Raw genomic sequence first — 22,020 nt, forward strand, 5'->3', positions numbered from 1 at the left:
AGTTAGTGGAAAAAATTTTCAAAAAAGAGTTTAACAAGTTAATGGGCTTCAAAGGGGACAATGCTGTCTGCTCGTTGAACCCATCTTTCTTGGCAAAAGAACGAAAATCCTTCGAACCCTTGGCCGAAGACTTTTGAGATCAAGGGATGTCAAGTCTGGTGGGCCAAGAACCAGAGAGAGTCCTTTGCCCAGTAAGGGCTCTCAAGTTCTCACGTGCATAGAACTAAAGAGGTTAGAGGTCCCTCAGGTAACCTCTGGTGCTCTGTGAAGAGGCCAGAGTTACCTTTATCAAAGAATGCAGTTGCTTTCTTTTTAAGGGACACCATTCGGGAGGCTCATTCATCTTTTCAGAAGACTGATTTGAGCCTCTTCCGAGTAAAAGCGCACGAAGTACGAGCGTCGCTACCTCTCTGGCCTTCCAAAAGAACATGTCAATCAAGGACATCCTCGATTGTACCTTTTGGAGGAGCAACTCCGTCTTCGCCTCACATTACCTAAGGGATGTGAGAACGATCTATGACGATTGCAATGCCCACTGGGGCCATATTTCGTTTCGGCGGACACAGTTATTGGGTCCGGAAGTAGCTCTTTCCCTATTCCTTAGTTAGTTAAGTTAGGTTGGTGTGTGTTTTTTTAGGTTGTGGTGAGTCTTATGTGAAGATCTCCCATCCGTTAGCTAGTGTTAAGGGGGTTTGTGTATAGTTGGTCAGGTGGGTGTCAGTTGCTTCGTTGCCCTCATTTGTGGCCTCGATGATCTTGTCACGCTGAGGTCTCGCACCCGTTGACAGATCATCCAGAGCGCACCAGCACTACAGGTCTCCACCTGGCTGGCAACTCTTGTTATTAAGCAAAAGCAGCCTTACGTGGACAAGTAATTCCAAACCCATAGTCTACTTTGCAAACAGGTAAGGAACCAAGATGTATATCATCTTACTTAATTTTAGTTTCCCAAAAAATCCTATTCTGTCTGTTCCCACCATCCGAAGGTGTGATTCAGCTATATATATATGTGCAGGTAAGTGGCATGAACAAAATGTTATTGTTATTATACAATTAAGTTTGTTCATACTTACCTGGCAGATATATAATTATAGTGCCCGCCCTCCTCCCCTCAGGAGACAGAGGCATTAATAAAATATGAATAGAAAATGGGAATGGTTCCTGATATCCGCCTCCCAGCGGCGGGAATGGGTACTACCACCTGGCCAGCCCACTGCGTGTGCCGCGAGTTTTGAAAATTTCTGTCGGACGTCAGAAAATACAGCTATATATATATCTGCCAGGTAAGTATGAACAAACTTAATTGTATAATAACAATAACATATTTATAGATACTACTTGAAAAGCATCTATATATTTATGGATACTTGAAAAGCCCAAGTATGTACATACTTCATTGTCTTTATCTCTCTCAATTTAGGTGGCATGCTTTGACTTGTGTCCGTCCTTGATTGTCTTAGGGGCAACCAGTTGGTACCCATATATATTCTTGACCATGACACCTTGAAAACTGAAACATCAGATTCCAACAGGAGTGAGTATGAAGCAGTGGTTTCTGAAAGTAGTTTTCATTACTTTAATTATCTCAGTCTTAGTGATTTTCGTATTTGAAAAAAAAGTTGTTCTAAGAGGGAGCTAGTTGTTTAGGAAAGCCTTAATGACTACATAATTATTAGCTTGTTTTGGATATTTATTTGTTTTTGTGTTCCTAATACTGTATTTTTATATTTTGGAAAATTATTTTGAGAGATATTGCTTTCTAAATACATAAGGTATTTATATACTTACAGAATGGATCTGTTGTGCAGCTTAGCATATCCCCAGATGAGTGCATGTGGCTTATGCTCTTAGTAATGGATCTGTGGAAGTGTTTGAGGTTAGTACTGTAATGCGCTTTCATGTACAATGAGTTAATATGTTGTATGTGTTGTATGGTTGTTCTAAAGTTTAATTTTACTTTGTAACAAGACGTAAAAGTGATCATTACAGTCGACTGTCATAAATTAAATTATTTTTGCCAAACTGAAGTTGTACAATTATTAATTCATTAATGTTCTCTGTCCTATCACGAAAAGTTTGCTGTAATGATATCAGAAAAAAACCATATTATTTCCTAAGGCACATTTTAAGAGAGGCTTATATCATTAATGTTGTGCTCCTGGGAGATAGGCTGAATTAATATGCACAACATTGTTGCATGACTATCACACATTACTTAGTACATACTGTGTGTTTTGGACCTGAAAGAATGGTTAAAAAAAGGCATGACCTTATTTCCTTCTGGCAAGGGCACAAAAAGACAAGTAAATACTTTTTGTAAGTCTGTATAATGCACATTTTCATGTATGACACTTACCTGGCAGGTATATATATAGCTATATTCTCCTGTTCGCACTGGCAGAATTTCAAAACTCGCGGCAACCGCTAGATCACTGGTAGCTTCAGTGTCGCCACCCCGCTCCGTGGCGCTGGTGCTCGGAATCATTCCCATTTTCGTCAGATTTTTTTCTGCCACTGAACCGGCAACATCGTTGTTGGTTCCCTGCTAGAATTCGAACTCGTTAGCTGACTTTCGCGGTACTTGGATGCTTTATTGGGTATCGTATTGGAAAGTTGGATTGGCAATCGCAATTGGGAAGTTATTATAATGTCTGATTCTGGATAGTATTTCGAGTGTGTATGAAAGAAGGGTGTAAGGTGAGACTGCCGAAAGCTTCGGCAGACCCTCACACAGTATGTAAGAAGTGTAGAGAGGTTTTGTGTACTTGGGATAATAGATGTAATGAGTGTGAAAGTTTAAATGAGAAAGAATGGAAGACTTTCACCAAATATGTTGAGAGACTTGAAAAGGATAGAGTAAGGAAGAAAATCGGGCGTCTCGAGGTGAGAGGTCAGGTTCTTCTAGTAAGGCCTTGAATACTTCTGTTATTTCTCCCCCTTCTTCCCAAGTAGAAGTTGTTAATCCTTCTCCTCAGGTATCTCCTGCGCCCGCTGCTGTTTCTGAGGATACTAATATTGTGAAAGTGTTCACCGCCCTTGCGTCCATGGGCGATCAGATTCAGCGTCTTACAGACAAAGTGGTACGTTGAAGTGTAGTGTAGTGGAGGGGGCGGCTGATCGTCTCACTCGTGCTCCTAGGACCTAGGCCTCTGCCAAGCTCCCAGACCCAAGGGAGTAAGGCATGGTTCGTACAGTCGAAGGGAGGCGAGAGGGGTTTCCCTTACGATCAGTCGTCCCTTCAGGCAGTCCTGTTGCGTCCCAGGCTGCAGCAGTGGCGCCATAGAACAAAAGGCGACACTGGAAGTGTTTTTCCTCGACAGATAGTGCTGCGTTCAGGCAGGTATGGACGTTATGCGGAGCTTCGCGTCCTCTGAAGAGGACGCATAGACCTACGTCTTCTCAAGATGAGCGTTAATTCCGCAAGAACGGTGGAGTAGTCCCGAGATTTATTTTTCTCTTCTAGTGATGAGGAAGAGGTGGTTCCGATTAAAAAAGGAGGAGATCCGTTAAGTCAAGACAAGACGCAAGAACCTCATTGAGTACGACCGGTTCTTCCGGGGGATAGGACAAGCATCCTCCCTTCTTTGAATACGGAGCAGTCTCTCCGGTATCTTCTCCTTATCGTAGGACTCAAGATCGAGTTTCTCGTGTTGATGATACGTCTCGTCGTCGTTCTCCGCTTGCTCAGACTTCCCGCCAGGAAGCAGAGACTAGGAACTTCCTTGAAGAGATGCAAGGAAGGTTAGCTGATTTGGTTAAATCGTGGGGAACATCGGAACTTCCTCCTACGAGGGCATAAGGACGCATCTCTCCCAGTCAAGTCGTCTAAGAGGACGCATGATGGTTGGGCCTACTTTCTCGTCAGGCTTCGGAGTCTCGGGTAGGACGCAAGCAGGACGCAGGACGCAAGTTACGAGAACAGGAAGCAGGACGCAAGTTTCCGGAGCAGGACGCAGGACGCAAGCTTCCGGAACAGGACGCAGGACGCAACCTGCGGAGCTCAGAAGGACGCAGGACGCAGGCGGCAGGTAGCAGCCGTTTTCTTCCCGCGAGGTTGGAGAAGATTTTCTGCAGCAAGACCTGGGTTTACAGGATGTGTCTTCGGCAGAGAAGAGGAAATAGAGGACTTAGAATCTGAGGAAGGAAAAGAAGGTGAAGACCTTCTTCAGATTATAAGAAATTGACGAATTGCCTTCTTTCACTTTTTGGAGGGGATTTTCAGCCTGCAGCTCCCCAACATCTCCCCTTTCTCATTCTCCAAGAATAAAACTCCGAAGAAGTCCTCGTTTTTGTTGAAGATGAAATTTTTCGATTACGGCTAAGAAGGCGCTTCAAAGAATTGATACGTGGTTGAAGGAAGAGGGAAGCGGGCAAGACTGTGTTCTCTTTCCCTCCTGCCAATTGGCATCGAAGTCCGGAATTTGGTATGCGACAGGGGAAAATCTCGGCCTGGGAGTGCCTGCCTCCTCCCAGGGGGATTTTTCCAACATTGTTGACAGTTCCCGCAGACATGCCTTGAATTCGGCCAAAGTGTGGTGGTCTCCATCAGAATTAGATCATCTCTTGAAAGGGATTTTCCGGACCTTCGAGGTTTTTTAATTTTTGGATTGGTCCTTGGGAGCTCTGGGACGAACAGTGGAAGATAATGAAGCAACGGCTTCTCAACTCCCAAGCAGTATTATGTCCTGCATGGACAAAGCCTTAAGGGATGGAGCGAATGAATTAGCATCTCTTTTCACCGCGCAGTGTAAAGAAAAGGTCACTCCTATGCTCTTTTGCTGCTAAGGGCGTTTCTAACGCCCAGAAATCCGAATTGCTTTTTTCCCCACTTTCTGAGCAATTGTTTCCTGCGGATATTATTAAGGATATTTCGCTTTCCTAACTCAGAAGGCGACGCAGGATCTGTTAACTTCCTCGGTAAGGAAATTTTTTACCCAACAAGGTAGTTAAGAAGACCCCTAAGGAATCAAGGCAAGCTAGTCAGCCCTTTCGAGGCAAGTCCTTTTCTCGTCCGGCATTCAGAGCAAGAAGAGCTCCGTCCCAAGAGGGGTTCGAAACCCACCCGTACTAAACATGAACAGCAAGTCTTCAGACATCAGTAGTGCCAGACTCCAGAAGTTTTGGGAGATTTGGCAAGAAAGGGAGCAGATCCTTGGGTAGTCAAGGTGGCAAAAGAAGGTTACAAGATCCCTTTTCTAAATGAAAGAACCACCTCTTACGACATCGCCAAGAGAGCTGGGAGCTCACTACAGCGACCCCAGTGAAAACAAGAAGCACTACAAGAACAAGTTCTTTCTATGCTCAAGAAAGGAGCAATAGAACCTGTTCTGGATCACTTATCTCCGGGATTTTACAACCGGCGTGTTTTTAGTAGCAAAATCCTCGGGGGGATGGAGACCAGTACTGGACGTAAGTCAACTCAATTTATTTGTGGAGAAAACAAAATTTACGATGGAGACGACCGATTCAGTACTGGCAGCGGTACGTCCAGGGGACTGGATGGTCACCCTGGACCTTCAAGACGCATATTTTCATATCCCAATTCATGCAAGATCCAGGAAGTACCTGAGATTTGTGATCCAGAACAGGGTTTTTCAGTTCAAAGCCCTCTGGGTGTTGGACTGTGCACAGCCCCACAAGTCTTTACAATGAGTGATGGGCGAGCGTGGCGAAGTGGCTACACATTCTAGAATAAGAGTGTCTCTATAACCTGGACGATTGGCTCATAAGAGCCCAATCAAGAAAGCAATTCTGGAGGACTAGAAATGACGTTAACATTAACGAAAGAGTTAGGGTTGATGGTGAACTTAGAAAAGTCGAATATGAACCCCAGTCAGGAGCTAGTTTTATTTGGGGATTCTGATCTCCTCAGTGACTTTTCGGGCTTTTCCGTCTCCCAACAGACAAGATCTGTGCATCCGAAAGTGCAAGCCTTTCTAGAGAAAGACAATGTTCAGCACAAGAGTGGGATGAGTTTTACTGGGGACACTCTCGTCCCTGGAAACGGTTTTGTTTTTCTCTAGGAAGACTTCACATGAGACCCCTACAAATATTTTTTGAACCAAGTCTGGCCAGAAAATCGGCAAACCAGATTCCTTCCTGTTTCGAATTCCTCGCAAGTTCAAAGAGGAGTTAAAGTGGTGGCTAACTCCGGGGGAAGTTAGCAAAGGGAGCGTTCTCTCCAGCAAAAGAACCCCAGACCATGTATTGTTCTCAGACGCATCGGACGCAGGCTGGGGAGCGACTCTCGAATTCAAGAAGTTTCAGGTCGTTGGAGCAAGGAGGAAACGGCTTGGCATATAAACAGAAGGAACTGATGGCGATTTTCTTGGCCTTGAAGAGTTCAACACGGTGATTCGCAACAAGGTGGTACAAGTCAACGCGGACAATACCACCAGCTCTGGCGTACATCCGCAAACAAGGAGGACACATTCAATCTCTCTTTGCAAGTTGGCGGAGGAGATCCTTCTTTGGGCAGAGAAGGAAACGTAACCCTTCTCACCAGATTCATTCAAGGGGAGAAAAGAATGTGAGAGCGGACCTGTTTGAGCAGGGAAGGTCAACTTCTATCAACAGAATGGACGCTTCATTTAGTGAAGTATGCCAGAGTGCTTGTGGAAATTATGGGGTCGCCCAGTGGTAGACTTGTTTGCGACAGCAATGACGAAGAGATTGACGACGTATTGCTCTCCCAGTCCCAGACCGTCAAGCAGTCGCAGTAGACGCCTTTCTTCTAGATTGGACGGGGCTAGACGTCTACGCCCTTTCCCCGCCCCGTTCAAGATATTAGGAAGGTTTTTTTTTTGAAGAAGTTCAGGGAGAGTCAATGGACAAGAATGACTCTCATAGCTCCATAACTGGCCGGCCAGAGATTGGTTCACAGAGTACTGGAAGGATGGGGGGGGGGACCGATAGATGTTACCAAGGACACTTCCAGCAAGAGTAGATCTACTCAAACAGGCTGCCTCACTTCAACAGTACCACAAGAACACCCTCGCTCTGGGTCTGACTGCGTTCAGACTATCGAAAGAACTTGTCCAGAGCGAGGGGGTTTTCTAGAGAGGCGGCCAGAGCGGTGGCCGGAGTCTAGAAGAGCCTCTACTATTTAAGTTGTACCAGGCGAAGTGGGGGAATCTTTCGCAAGTGGTGCAAGAGTCGGAAGATTTCTTCATCCAGTACCTCTGTGACCCAAATTGCCGACTTCCTTTTATACTTAAAGAAGGAAATAAAATTGTCAACTCAGACGATTAAAGGGTATCGGAGTATGTTGGCTTCGTATAGTTTAACATAGAGGTCTAGATATTACAAATAATCTAGATCTGAGAGACCTCATAAGGTCCTTTGCAACAAGGAAGCAGCCCCCATACAGAGCTCCGTCCTGGAATCTCGATGTGGTCCTGAAATTTTTAGGAACTAGTAAGTTTGAACCGATGGATCAAGCTTCGTTGAGAGATATCACAAAAAAGACCATCTTTTTGGTGCATTGGCCACAGCTAAAAGGGTGAGTGAGCTACAAGCAATTAGCAAACATATTGGTTGGAAACATGACAAAGCGGTTTGCTCTTTCAGGAGGGGGTTCTGGCCAAGAACGAGAATCCAGCTCATCCATGGCCAAGGTCGTTTGATTATGGGTCTTTCAGATCTAGTAGGACAGGAACAAGAGATAGTTCTTTGTTCCAGTAAGGGCATTGCGCTATTATTTGGATAAAACCAGTAAGATTAGAGGAACTTCAGAATCACTGTGGTGCTCTGTGAAGGACCCCTAGCAGAGCAATGACCAAAAATGCTATTGCCTTTTTCCTTACGGGACTAATTAAAGAGATTCTCATATTGTTATGCCAAGAAGAAAATTTCGGCATCCTTAAGGTTAAGGCACACGAAGTGAGAGCAGTAGCTACTTCGTTGGCTTTTTAAAAAGAATATGGCCCTCAAAAGATTTAATTGAAAACGACGTTTTTGAGGACTAATTCAGTGGTTGCAAGTCATTACCTTAGAAACGTCAAAACAACGTTTGACAATTGTCAAACGTTGGGTCCATATTGTCCTCAGGAGCAGTATTGGGCAAGGGGAGGTTTCCACCCATAACTTACTAACATGCTAGGTATTTTAATGAAGTGGTGTTGTTTTTTACGGTTGTCTGAGAGGGTGATTTCCTCTTCAGTCTTGAAGTGTAGTGTAGGTTAGTGTGTGTGTGGTTCAGGTGGTCTAACTTATCCTAGCATGAATGCCCGTGGTAAGAGAGGGGCTAGGGTTTCCTGTCAACAAATTGGTCCCGTCCAGTTGTCAGACCTTGTATTTAGCTTCACCAACTAATAGGTCACGTCCTAGTTGGAAGCTACTAAGGCTTAGCAGGCTAAGAGGCAGGAATGCTGAAGTCAGCTACCTTAGCAGGTAAGGAATCTAAGAGTATTTTAAATTTTTTAAAATTTTTAAAACTCTTACAATGTTGCTGTCTTTGACCCACCTCCAAATGTGTCAATCAGCTATATATATACCTGCCAGGTAAGTGTCATACATGAAAATGATGTTATTATGATATAACAAAGTTTCATGTATACTTACCTGGCAGGTATATATAATTAAAATTCCCACCCACCTCCCCTCAGGAGACAGGGTTCAGAGAGAAAAATCTGACGAAAATGGGAAATGATTCCGAGCACCAGCGCCACGGGAGCGGGTGGCGATCACCTGAGCTACCAGTGATCTAGCGGTTTGCCGCGAGTTTGAAATTCTGCCAGTGCGAACAGAGAATATAGCTATATATATACCTGCCGAGTAAGTACTATACATGAAACTTTGTTATATCATAATACAATCATTATTTCTTTTTTACACATGTGGTATAGGCTTTGAACATTTTGTGTTAGTTTACAGTACCCAGCAGTAGATAAATCCTGAGTCCTTCTATCATGACAGTATCCTACATTAGATAGAGAGTACTTTTAGAGTACATTACCATTATTACTCGTATGACTACCTTGTGATGCACAAGTATAGCAAGATAGAATATTTGGTAACCCTTCAGCTCTTCCTTTTCACCCTTTTTGAGTCAAGCTGGTATAGAGTACAGTAAAGAAGTTATTTTGTGCTTATTATTATTGACCTATGAATTATAGCCTTTGAGGGACAACACATTCAGTTGTTCCGACACGGCATACAAACCTTCGGATCCTTTTACAATAGGAAGGTACTAGCGGCAGCTGGATAGGTCGTAAGCTTTCGAACAAGGGGTTCGGTAGTTAACTGCTTGTCCGACAGGCGCGCGCGCGCGACTGGTAGGTAAACAATCATTTTGCTTTCGGCCTGCTGGCGTGTGGACGTGTATCATCGCTCTCTGCCCGCTTCATCGTCGTTGCTTTCGCATGAGTGTGTTTTTTTTTCTTTTTCTATTTTATCTAGTGAATCTGAATTGTAGTACAATCATTTCATTGAATTCAATTGTGAATTAAAGGATCTTGGTTTCACACCACCGCCCTCCGATTACCCGAGTGCCGGACTGAAGGGCGTAAGTGCGGGAATTATTCATTTTTCCCGAAATGATCCTCGTATTGTGTATGCTCGGTGACCGAGGGCGGGAGCGCTCGCTCCGAGCGTATATTGGGTTGGAAATGTGTAGATGAAAAATCGTAAGTAAGTGCTCTTTTCATTTATATTTTTTTTACCTGTATGCCTGTTGCCGAACGAATGCGCTCGGCACGGAAACTTATTCAGTATGGAAGTGGAATCGCAAGTACAGTATTCTTTTTTTTCATTTTCATATATTATTTTTGATTGTAGCAAATACTCATTTTGGATCAGTTTTTCCTCCGAGGCTTACCCGGAAAATTGATCTCCTTTCCCCCTTTTTATTTTGAATGAAGTGAAATCGCGAAGTGCAGTTCTTTTTTCATTTTCCATTTTTATTTTTTATTGAGATTGCATTGTTTACTGGGATCAAATGTTTCCTCCGCTATTCGGGAATTGATCCTTCCCCTTTTTTATTTGTATGAAGTGAAATCGCAAGCGCAGTAGTCTTTTCATTTTCATTTTTTTTTTTTTGATTGCATCAATTCATTATGGATCAAGGTTTCCAGAAACCTTGATCCATAAAGGTAAGGAATGGATCCTTCCACCCTTGCGCTCGGTACCGAGGGCGCAAATACGCTCGATCCGAGCCCTTATTCATTGTGAAGTGAAATCGTAATGCAAGATGCATTTTCATTTATTCCTTATTATTGATTGCATCAATATTTATTTGGTTCAAGTTCCGCTCAGTCAGGGAATTGATCCTTATGCCCTTGCATTCGGGCCGATGGCACGATTGCTCTCGGGCTCTTATATTGTTGTTGGTACAGGGGTACTGTGCGGGGGTGGGGAACGAGAACCCCCCCCCCGCTCAGCTCCCACAGATGGCCCTTCCCCTGGGGGGGGGGGGGGAGGTTATCGGCGTTCTTCTCCTCGCGCCCGAATCCGTCGAGCGCGGGGGAGGGTCGCTCGTGCCCAATGTACAATTGTATTAGGGGTCTTCCACTCGTTCGGAGAGGGCTCACCCCCCCGGGCGAGGGGACTTCCCCCCCACTAATCGCTACTACTGTTATTTCCGCAGGTGCTACTGCCACGAGGGTGGACCTTGGTGAGGTATGGGCGTCCTTTCCATTTGCAGGGCGTGCTAGTGTCCAGGGGTCTGTCGTTTCTATGTCGGGCCTACTGCGGTCACCCATGGAGTGGTGACCACGGCAACCAGGTGACGACGTCCCTCCTCACCTGGTGTACTCGCCTCACGTGGTAACAGTCTTGCCTACAGCCGCTGTGAAGTGCCGTTCTCCGTACCGAGAGGGGGGCGTGCCGCCGCCGCTCGTGGTTGCCTGCGCTGCAGCGACCACACTTCCGCTGCCCTAGAGCTCGCCCCTGGACCTGCCGCCGGTACCAGGATGTTGCTGGCTGCTGCTCCACTTCCTGTGTTTCCGGTGCTGCCTGCCGTACCTGCCGATTCTGGGCTGACTGTCCATGCAGGTTGCTGCGCTGGCTGTCCCCTGCCGTTGCTGCGCTGGCGGTCCCTGCCGTTGCTGCGCTGGCTGTACCCTAGATGCTGTTCTGGCTGTGCCTGCTGTTCCTGAGATGCCCATACCTGCTGATGTCGTCCCTGTTCGTGGTGGTACTACCCCAGACTTTGGTCTGTCTGTACAGGTGCGTCCGGGCCCTGTGGCTTCGGCTACAGCAGCCCCGGCTCCGCCCTGGATAGCAGATCTTACGTCTGTCCTGAGGAAGCTGACGAAGAAGAGGAAGAAGGTGTCGTCGTCGTCGTCTTCATCTTCTTCATCGTCGTCGGCTGCCGCCTCTTCCCCTTCGACTTCTAAGGCTTCACAGCCGAGGAAGAAGAATTGGTTGCCTCCTCCCTCCTAAGAAGTCTCCCTCGGGAGCTTCTCGGGGGGAACCAACTCACCTCGGTGGGACGGGAGGGTTTCCTTCCGCGTGGTCCTCCTGCTCCTTCGGGAGCGGGGCCCGTCTCTTCTTCCGCAAGGAAGAAGACTACGGGGACCAGAAGGGGTACCGGCTAACACGGTACTTCCCTCGCCTGGTGTCAGTGGTTCTGCCACTGCATCAGGGTCCGTCTCGGCCTCGTCGTTCGCGGGAGGTACTGAGTGTACGGTCGCCTACCAGCGACCGTGCAGCCAGGAACCAGACCTCTGAGTCCGCTCAGCGTCAGGTTCACGGCACGGGGCGGAAGACTGGTGACAGCCGCTCATGCGACTCCACCAGACCAGCTCTCACTCTCGCGGCGAACAGCTGGCTACCCTGGGGACGTGACGGTCCACGACCGACCACGGGGCTGAGGCTGGGAAGAGGTCCCTCCCGTTCGCGCCGGTGCCAGCCACGGCTGGAACCAGCGACGTGACGTGCCGTGAGGACAAGCACCGGTCTCACTGTGACAGTGGAGCCTGCAGGTCGCCTGACCGTCGCTCTCACAGAAAGCGACCGGGTACGGCAACCAGCACCAGCTCTTCTGACACTCGAGATCGGGCCGCTGTGCTCAGTCCAGCCGTTCTCCACAGCGAGACGGTTCGACCAGGCCTGCAGCTCGATCGCCACCGCGGGTTGACGATCGGCCCTGCAGCCCTCCAAGCCTGCTGGTTCTGCCAGCGAGCAACGAGGGAGCGTCAGGTCTGCCTCTCCCTTACCTTCAACCTCCTCGGGTTACACCGGGAGGAGCGAGGTATTGAGGAGTGATCGTGAGGGGTGCGCCCCTCATGATCCCACCACAACGCCCTACGTGCCAGGCACGGTTCTGGGACCGGCCAGGACGTATGAGCAAGTGGATGGGGAAGACCGAGAGGGCTGTCGCTGTTCCCCCCCTTCCCCCCTTCTTGGAGGAAGGTTCGCGGAATATGCTCTTGTTCGAAGGGCTTAACGGTCCCACTCTGCAAGATGCTGTGACTTCCGAGATCCAGAGGAACTTTGCCGAGGTTACGGCGCTGATTCGTCAGCACAATGACCTCGGGGAAGGATCGCCGCTCCCACCCACCCAGGCAGAGCCAAGTCTCGGCTCGAGTCGTTTTGGCCGCCCGAGAGGGGAACCCAAATCGACGGTGGGTCTGCCGCGATCGGAGCTTGCCGACTGTGTTGAACCAGTAGTCTCTCGTCTCCGGACAAGAAGGCTCTCTCAGTTCTGGACGGTCCGAACAAGCTACTTCACCTCCTCTACTGCGACAGAGGCGTTTAAAAAACTACGTGTCTTCGGACACCGAATATTTAAATCTCCTTCGGTCCTCCTGAGGTTTCGACCTCGACGAGGACTGGAATGAGTCGGAGCGGTATCGGCTCTCTCCTGTCGGTGTCGATCAGCCCCACCCAGACGACGTTCACAGTGGCGGCAGACACTTACCTACAGTATGAGTTTCGGGGGTAACCCTCCTGGCGGGAAAACGTTTTCTCCTGACAATACCGTTTTTTCCCAGGCTCTGAGAGGCCATCGCCGTAAGGCGATGGCTGCTCCTTTTCTTCTCCAACTGCTAGATCCGCTGGGAAGGCGAGCCAGTATCCAATTCCTCCCCCATCCCCTCTCTCCTTACGGCTACGAGGGAAAGGGAAAGGGGAGGGATCCTACAGAGATTTCTCTGTAAGATCCCACGTTAGGGGCTGCGCTACCGGGGGGGGACCTTCGGGTCCTACCTGACGTAAGCCCCGTCATTGAGGAGGGATCCTGCCCCTTTCTCGATTTCTACGGAATCGAGAGGACCACCAGCCGATATCGTCTGACGAATTCGGTGGGGGGTTTCGCAGAGTGCTTAGAATTCTACGGAATTTCTAGCGCACTCAGAGTGTTTCGAGTTTTTTACGATCTCCAAAACACTTAGGCGAGACCACGGTGTCCAAAGTTGAGCGAGAATACCCGATAATTGTTACACATAAATCGGGAAACCTCGCTTATGCTCGAATTCCTGTAATTTCTAGCAATTTAAGGAAGAAGGACTGCTGCTGGGAAGAAAAGAGTATCTCACAGTAGGCGCTTAACCTGGAATAGAGAAGAACGGACGGAACTTCCAGTTTGGCTTGACTATCGTCTTCGGTATTCTGTTCACCATTGAAGCTTTCCTTTGGGAAAGAACTTCTTCCTTCACCTCTCTTGACTAAGAACGAAGGCGGTCGATCTCCAATCCCTTATTCTCATTCCTCGAGGGGAACAGATTTTAGGATGGAGGTCGTGGTACAGAACCTACAAATATACTACGTATATTACCTCGCGACATGATTCTTTAACAGTTGAATTGTCCGGGGGGTAGGCGCATACCGTAGTTAACTCTACGGTTTGTGACCGAGACGAATTGTATCTTAATTTGAACTGCAACTCGGGGTTGGGTTGCCTGCAACCTCCCAGCAGTTATCAGTTTCGATTTTAGATACTTGATATTGTCATGACAACACCAAATCAGCTTGGTATTTACCGAAATCCGTTTCGGTTAAATATAATTTGCTCGAGCGTATTCTTTATGCTCGATGGTTCTAGCCGAACGCATTCCTTCGTGGAATAATGGATTACCTGGCAACTCAGGATGACGAGTCACCGAGAGCTACTGCGTATTGAACTGCCTGATAGCGGCTCAGTATCAGCTAGGTCTCGGAGATGCACGGTCGGTTACGTCTCTCTCTCCCCTGGTTGGATTGACTACCGAACCGTATCTCTGCCCAACAATCATGGACTTAGGTCTCTGATTAAACGGGGATTCTCGCAATAATGAAGGACCATCTACTGCTGTGACGCTGATTTCATCGCCTTCGACATTGCGAGAATTTTCACAGAGATATCTCTTGGACTCTTTCATCTTCTGTTTTTACCCGCACGGTAAAAACAGAAGTCGTACTAGTCAACAAAAACCGCTGCATCGCACTGCGATAATGCGAATGATTTTTTGCAGACATCTGAGTTTGTCTTCAAAATATCTCGTATTCGTAGGTGTGCAATTTCATTGCTCGCCCCGAATTAACAGATATTGTCAGAACGACATCGCCTACTCTCCGACCTGACAGCTCTACTTCCAAACTGTTCAGCCCATGAGAAGCAGTTCTTCAGGCAGTAGTTCCCTGTCTTCATTACTGGAAGCGCTCCGCTTTTATTGCAACTACGATCCTCACGGACAGCAATCAATAGCGGTTAGCGTTCTCAGTCTTTGTAGCACAGGTTCAGAATCTTGAGAATCCTTCTCTCGTTCAGCTGTGAAGACGTAGGTTGCATTTTCTGTACACCTTCGTCTTCAACGTCACATAGTGTTGATTCTCCTTACCCGAGAATCAACTATACTATGAGATATCTTGCCATCAAGGACCTCGGTCTCTAGAAGGCAATTGACTTTCGCCTGTTGGGCACATGCCTTAAGAGAGTCATCACCTTGCCTTCTGGCATCGGTAACGAACAAATTATTTGTTTAGTTCTCTTGGCATAACCCTGTTAAGGCGAAGGTCACGTGACTTGCTCGGGTGCTTGGACAACTTGCCTCCTACCGAACGCAGTCAGCAGGCAGCTGTCAGAGCGCCCAAGTCTGTTACGAACTTCGCTGTGGACTTAGTTCGGTTGTTCCATAACAATCTTTTCTTCGTCCTAACGGCTTGTCACAGTACCCATACCATCGACACCCACCATTGAGTGTCGGTGTCCTATCCACTACCGAGAACAACAACTTCGCTGCAGACGGATAGAACCAGTATGGGTACAGGACATCACCGAAGTCGAGAAGAGGGATAGGTCATATGACAACCTTCCCTTCTTTTTCCTCTGAGGTATGTGCATGACTTTTGCCTGCGAAGTCAAGCATCCAGGGGATGGGGATCCGTGACGCTCGATTTCATACCGGGGAAACCATTTTCGTAGCGAAACAGGGACCCCAAGGGAAAAGACTCCAGAACAACCCTTTTCGGGTCCCTGACGATTGGTTCGAGTCGTTCACAATCCCCTCCCTAATGGACTTCACCGCCTTCGATGCGAAGGAGATGCTGCTTTGTCCTGTGAAAGCGCGACGCGCTTTCTGAAGAAACTCGACATCCCAGGCTGAGTGTTGAAGACTCTTCGTCAGCACCAAGATGACCTAGAAAGTACACTCCCTCGAGTTACACAAGAACTTCTCCGTGGCGCAGGTACTGAAGGCAGGGGTCTGGTACAACCAGACCACTGGCACCTCCTTCTACCTTTTGGATATTGCCCACAGGTCCTTGGATCGTTTTCCTTAGGACCCGTGGTGGCTGCTCAACACGTTGTCTAGCTAACCCAGACCCTAGCAGGCTGAACAGCATCGAGTCCTGGTGTGACTGTAAGAATAGGATAGTTGAATTGAGAGAGTGACTGGCTTCTCTTCCTATCTTTTTCTACCCCTCTACCTGTGGGTAGAGGGATACGGTCATCACCTTGCTGGATAAGGACGAGATGCCGGTGAGCTACTCGACAGAGCCCCATCCTATCCCTTTCACTAGGGATGGGAGCGAATATCCACCACTTCCTCCTACAAGGGGGGGGAAGTGGATGCCAACAAGAGACAAACCATAACGTTGTTGCCTCTTGCAAATAGGAACTTGTTCTTGTTTGCTGGTACGAAGAGATACGCTTGCCTCTCTCTTAGTACTTGGTCCAGAGGTCTGACCATTGATCCTGCGCGGTGCACACCCCGATCAATCGGACAAGGAGGCTTGGATCCCTCCTCGCTCTTACGCCCAGGGAGGCTTCCAAGGTGGGCGAACACCAGTCTGTTCACAAAAGACTCAGATTCCACCCACCAAGAAGTGAGTCTTCCTATTGTAAAAGAGGACCGAAGGTTTGTATGCCGTGTCGGAACAAATGACAATTTGTCCAAAATTGCATTTTTCCTAACTATACAAACCTGAGGTCCTTTTACACATAGCCCCACCTCATGCCACCCCTCACTCTGCAGTTTTTGCTTGGGCCAAAAGCAAAAGTGATTTTGTTTTACCTACCAGTCGCGAATAGCGCGCGCCTGTCGGACAAGCAGTTAACTACCGAACCCCTTGTTCGAAGCTTACGACCTATCCAGCTGCCGCTAGTACCTTCCTATTGTAAAAGGACCTCAGGTTTGTATAGTTAGGAAAAATGCAATTTTGGACAATTGTCATTTTTCACCAACTTTGCTTTTAGTTTACTGTAGATAGGGGCTGATATCAAAATTATTGTTCACATTATTGTGAAAAAGTGTTGTGATTTTTTTCTAACAAATATTTTTTATTGTTTGTTCTATCAAAATAGCATTTGTTCATATGTGGAACAAACCCTCAGTCTTAACAATAGGGTAGATCTTGCACCAGCTGGAAACCAGTTAAAACAATCAAAGGAATCTCTAGGATCTGGCAACTCATGCGTATACGAGGTGGAAGCTGGTCGTCGACCAAGCACAGTATCCCATGATGTGTTAGTCTTTCTTTGACCACCTTGGAGAGTAGACGCATTTGCTCTCCTTCCAAGCCGGTTGCTTTGTTTGCCTGTGATTCTTTGTGTTTTCAGTTGTGTCTGTGATTGTGGTTCATCAGTCCATGTGCATTTCCTTTTACCTAAAGAACATTGCCCACAGGTCTTGGACACTTTTTTCTTGGGTCCTGTGGTGGTTGCCAACAAGTTGCGTAATTCACCCGGTTTGCCCCTAGAGGGCTATCTGTATCTTACCTAAGATGATTGTGTGGAAGAGAGAATGAGTGAGTTGGCTGGGCTCTTTCTTTTTCTTTGTTCCTTTCTTCTTCCTATGGGCAGGTCGAAGAATAGACACGTCATGCTGGAACTGGTCTGATACAGTAAGGTGGTCATACTGGTGGTACTTTTGCATTGTGACTATGCAATAGACAAATTGCTATTCAGTAGTAAGAGGTCCTCTCTAGCAAGGGGAGTGAGGAGTGGTAGCAAACTCCTGTGGCTTATATGGTTTGTTACTAGAACAGCCAGTTTTCTTTTGTTTCTGGATAAAGAACGGGCAAACTGAAAAACCGGCTTTAAATGAGATAGACAGTAACACGTCTTATCTTAAAGGCGGTAGGAAAATAACTGATGGGTCACAGGTAGCCGTGGGCATTCTGGGTATACATGCCCCGTGACCTGGTATAGATGCCATTAGTCCCTGATCTCACAAGTGTAATTTTTAATTCTACCGGTTTCCAGCTTGGCGCTAGTAAATCCTAATGTTAAGACCTCAGGTTTGTTAGTTATGAAAAATACAAATTAGTTACAAATTTGGTATATTTCAACCCAGATGGTTGAGTTTTAGATATCCGATTTCTATTTTTTTCATGGGCTTCAGCTCCCTTTTCGTTGGAACTCATTCTTCTAGGAAGGGTGGTCTTGTGGGTTAACTCACAGCCGGTTTAGTATACTTGTACCTCCCTCCAAGTATAAGTTTATCCTATGGTTAAGACCGAGGGTTTGTTCTGCATATGAGCAAATGACAAATTTTTAATCAATTTGTATTTTTCATAGCTAACAAACCTAAGGTCTTAACGTTTACTGTCCACCTCTAGCTGCCCCTCTCACATTTTTCCTGGGTTGGGGGAAAGACTAACGCTTCACAAGATACTGTGCTTGGTTGACGACCAGCTTCCACCTCATATATGCATGAGTTGCCAGATCCCACAGATTCCTTGCTTTACAATCTTTGATTGTTTTAACCAGTTTCCAGCTGGCACAAGAAGATTTGTCCTATTGTTAAGACCTCAGGTTTGTTAGCTATGAAAAATACAAATAGATTAAAAATTTGTCATTTTTCCAGTTATGTGCCAGTTGCAACAATTACAAACCATTCTGTTCTAGTATAGTGTTCTCTACAGTTAGTGGAAAGTTGATTTTAAGCCATTATACTTTGCCCCCCTGACACCATAATTCTGACAGCCAATTTTCCTACAGGAAATGGGTACTATTTGCATTGCCCCTTTAGATGTAATTATAGATATACCCAAGACAACCTTAACCATGCATAGGCATTTTGATTTTTTCAAATTGCTCTTTGTACTGCTTTTGGTGACTGGTTAACAGCTGTGGTTTTCGTTCTCTTGTATTTCCTCTAATAAATTGTTTGTAACTTAAATGTTGGAGAATATGTGTGTAATTGGTTGAGGGTGTTTCTCATTAGCCTAGGTTGTCTAAAGATACTACCATTGTTGCAATTATTGACACTTCTCAAATGCAAAAGGAAATTGGTGTTATTTGTAAGGGGTTGTGTTGGTACAGTATTTCACCCTACTCAAAAATTTAGTATGATCTCAAGTTTCATGTGATGAATTAAAAAATATACCATAATTGAAATAAAGTTGTGATATTTTTCTTATGTTACCCACTTCATAGATGCACAATAAATGATACTGTTAACTAGTGAGAACCTGAAGGCCCTTGTGTAAATTTGCTAACCTACCTGGGCTAACTGTATGATCATTATTTCTAAAGTGTAACTGGAATTTTATATAAGTAACTTTCCAAGTACTAGTTACATACATATCAGTTTCATTTATTCACAGCAGTTTAGATTAAAATTTTGCGGTATTGTCGGGATATTCTATGATCTGTGTAGGTGACACCAGTCTTGCCCTCTGCAACTTCTGGTGATATCATGTGATGTCGGCACCAGTTAAATTTTTGCCAGTTATTTACCAGACTTCAGTTTTCAGACTGAAAGTCTGGTAGCTTCACCCAAAAGCTTCTGGATGAGTTTTTCCTTGTTTTGTTGTTTCTTACTGGAGTAGTACATCAATAGTTCACTTTTACAGCTAAATTGCAGTTAATTGATTTACTACCCTTTGCCGAATGGTGGACTACAGTGAACCCTCTGGATTCATGGACTCATGTATTCGCGGATTTCTTTCTGGAACATATACCCCATTATTTGTGTAAAATCCACCTATTCACAGATTTTTCTATCTGAAATATCCACAATTCATTAAATGCACTTTTTTTTTGTTTTTGTGTGGGGGGGGGGGGTTAAACTATTAAAAAACCAGGTATGCCAGGTATAAACATTTTTAGTGGGTTTTTTCTTGAGTTTTAACTAACAAAATAGGCTGTTTTTTTGTCATGAACTTTCCCTGCCGAATATATACTTACTTACGTCTCTGACGTCACGACAGAATTCAAAACTCGCGGCAAACGCGACCGGTAGGTCAGGTGATCTACCCCACCCGCCGCTGGGTGGCAGGTGTATGAACCAATCCCCCTTTCCAGTCATATATTTTCTGTCGCCGGTGTCGACTACATCTGTTGTCGATACCTCTCGATTTTGGATTATTACTCGTTTTTGCCCTGGATTGTTTCATCGGATTTTTGGTGAAGTACCTGCTCCTTGGCTTGGCATTTGCGATTTGTGGACCGGTTTTTTATTATTCTTTTGATTATTCTTGGAATTTCATTATGTCTGATTAGAGATTAAGAAATCAACTATGTTCAGAGTTTGTTCTGTTAGCGATTGTAAGGTGAGGCTACCGAAAGCTGCGGTAGACCCCTCACACGTATGCATGAGGTGTAGGGGGAATGACTGCTCATTTATTAACCCTTGTAATGAATGTGGAAAATTGAATGAAGAAGAATGGAAGGCGCTTTCTTCTTATGTAAGAAAGCTTGAGAAGGACAAGGTTAGGAAAGCTTCATCTAGGAGTTCTAGTAGGTCTCGCGCTAGCGAGTTTGAAGTTGATAACCCTGTTGTAGACGTAGCGCCTTTACCAGTTTGCAGCCTGCTCCCTGCATCGAACCCGAAGATGCGCCTCGGAGGTGGAGGACACTATGAGAGCCACTATTCGCAGCATGGAGTTGAAAATTAAAGTGCTAGAAGGTAAGAGTGATAGTGATTTGTGCAGTGATCCCAGTGCAGTGGAGGGTGCGTCTGATCGCTCCCTAATGCTTCTAGGACCTAGACCTCTTCCAGATTCCCAGACCCAGAGGAGGAGGAAAGTCGAAAAGCCGCAGGAAGGTTAGGGAGAATCCCCACCGGTCAGGCGTCCCTCGGTAGCGCCTGATGTTCGCATCCCAAGGCTACCTTGGATCGCGCCAAGAGAGAAGTCTTACGGCAATGCTTCTTTCGTCTTCGCCTTCTCCTTCGCCCAAGCGTGGTTGGAGCTCCTGCGGAAGCTTCTCGGCCGTCGAAGAGAGCCTGGCAAGCTTCTTCCGTCTCCCCTCAGCCCTGAAGTTTTCTTTTTTCGGGAAGATCTTGGATTGGATGTGAAGAAACGAGGATTTCTTTGGAGTTTTGCTCTCCTAGTAAGGATCGAGCTGCGTCTCCCGTGAAGGACTTTGTTAAATCTCCACACGTGTTTTGGCTAGTCTGAGGCGCAGATTACGGCTCTGGCTGACTCATTGATTTTGAACTTCTCGTCGTAGGAAGGACGTCTCGCTCCCGGTAAAGAAGTCCAGGCGCTCTTCTCCAGGTTTTCGCTATTCGTCAGTAACTGCCCTCTCTCTAGGATTGGATCGTAGTACGAGGCGCTCTTCAACGGACAGGCGCTCTCCTGCGGACATCGTTTCTCCATCGGACGAGAGGCATGCTTCCCGTAAGACGAGCCTCTCCAGACAGAGGCCGATCGTCTCGAGACAGGATCTCTCCCGCTGGCAGACGCCAGGAGCCTGGTAGGCGTTTTTCTCATGGTAGCCGCTCTCCTTCAGGCTTCCGCTCTCCTGGTGACAGACCGCCCTTCGGTAGACAGGCGCTCTTCTCCTGTCAGCCGATCGCCCTTCGGTAGCAGGCGCTCTCCTGTTCAGGCGCCCTACGCTTAGCAGGCCACCAAGAGCCTGGTAGGCTCTCTTCTCCTACAAGGGCGATCTTCTACCGATTTTCGCTCTCCTCGAGTTAGGAGCCGGGAATCTGTCAGAATGCTTCTCTCCTGGTAGGCGCTCGTCGCCAGAGATTCGCTCTCCTCGCAGCAGGCGCCAACGAGCGATGATAAGCGCTTCCCGCATGGCAGCGCTCTTCGCCAGGCAGCCGCTCTCTTAGACAGGCGCCAGGAGCCTGATAGACGCATTTCGCCTAGGTAGGCGCTCTTCGACAGATTTTCGCCCTGCGTTCGTTAGGCGCCAAGAGCCTAGAGTACGCCCTCCTCCGGACAAGAAGGAGTTTTCAGGCAGAATCCTCAACGGAAGTTTATGACTTCCCCGGTTAGATGTCAGAGTTCTTCCAGACATTCTTCCAAGGATGGACTCTCGGCTGAGGACAAGACAGCCTATCATCGTAAGGATCGTGAAGGATCTTCGGCGGAAGAAGAACAGGATCCCTCGGAAGAAGAAATTCCTAAAGATTCCTCCGTTTCCTCATACAAGCGTTTGACGGACCTGTTGCTTCAGGAATTCGGAGACGCCCTTTCTCCTGTCGCCCCGCCCTCGCCTCTATCGTTATTTTCGACCTCGAAAACTTCGAAGGTTTCATCCTGTGTCAGGATGAAGCCTGCAATCTCTATGAAGAAGGCGCTAGAGGTTTTGGTGAGTGGCTTCTTTCGAAGGAAGAGAAAGGGAAGACGGTGTTCTCTTTCCCTCCTTCTAAGTTAACTGGAAAGCTAGGATTTCTGGTAGAATCGGAGAACCCTTGGGCC

General features: G+C 46.9%; 2 protein-coding genes across 3 annotated transcripts in view; both read left to right on the forward strand.

Annotated features, from left to right (window-relative positions):
* LOC135221016 (uncharacterized) overlaps positions 1–22,020 on the forward strand; it is a 405,496-nt gene that overhangs the window by 78,930 nt on the left and 304,546 nt on the right. The gene's annotated exons all lie outside the window — the stretch shown is intronic.
* LOC135221014 (uncharacterized) overlaps positions 1,478–22,020 on the forward strand; it is a 69,569-nt gene continuing 49,026 nt past the window's right edge. Inside the window, exons 1-2 of the mRNA XM_064258735.1 lie at positions 1,478–1,534; positions 1,791–1,876. The gene's annotated coding sequence lies outside the window, so the exon portion shown is untranslated. The remainder of the gene's footprint in view (positions 1,535–1,790; positions 1,877–22,020) is intronic.

This window comes from Macrobrachium nipponense, chromosome 2 (assembly GCF_015104395.2).
Source record: "Macrobrachium nipponense isolate FS-2020 chromosome 2, ASM1510439v2, whole genome shotgun sequence".
NCBI classification, from domain to species: Eukaryota; Metazoa; Arthropoda; class Malacostraca; order Decapoda; family Palaemonidae; genus Macrobrachium; species Macrobrachium nipponense.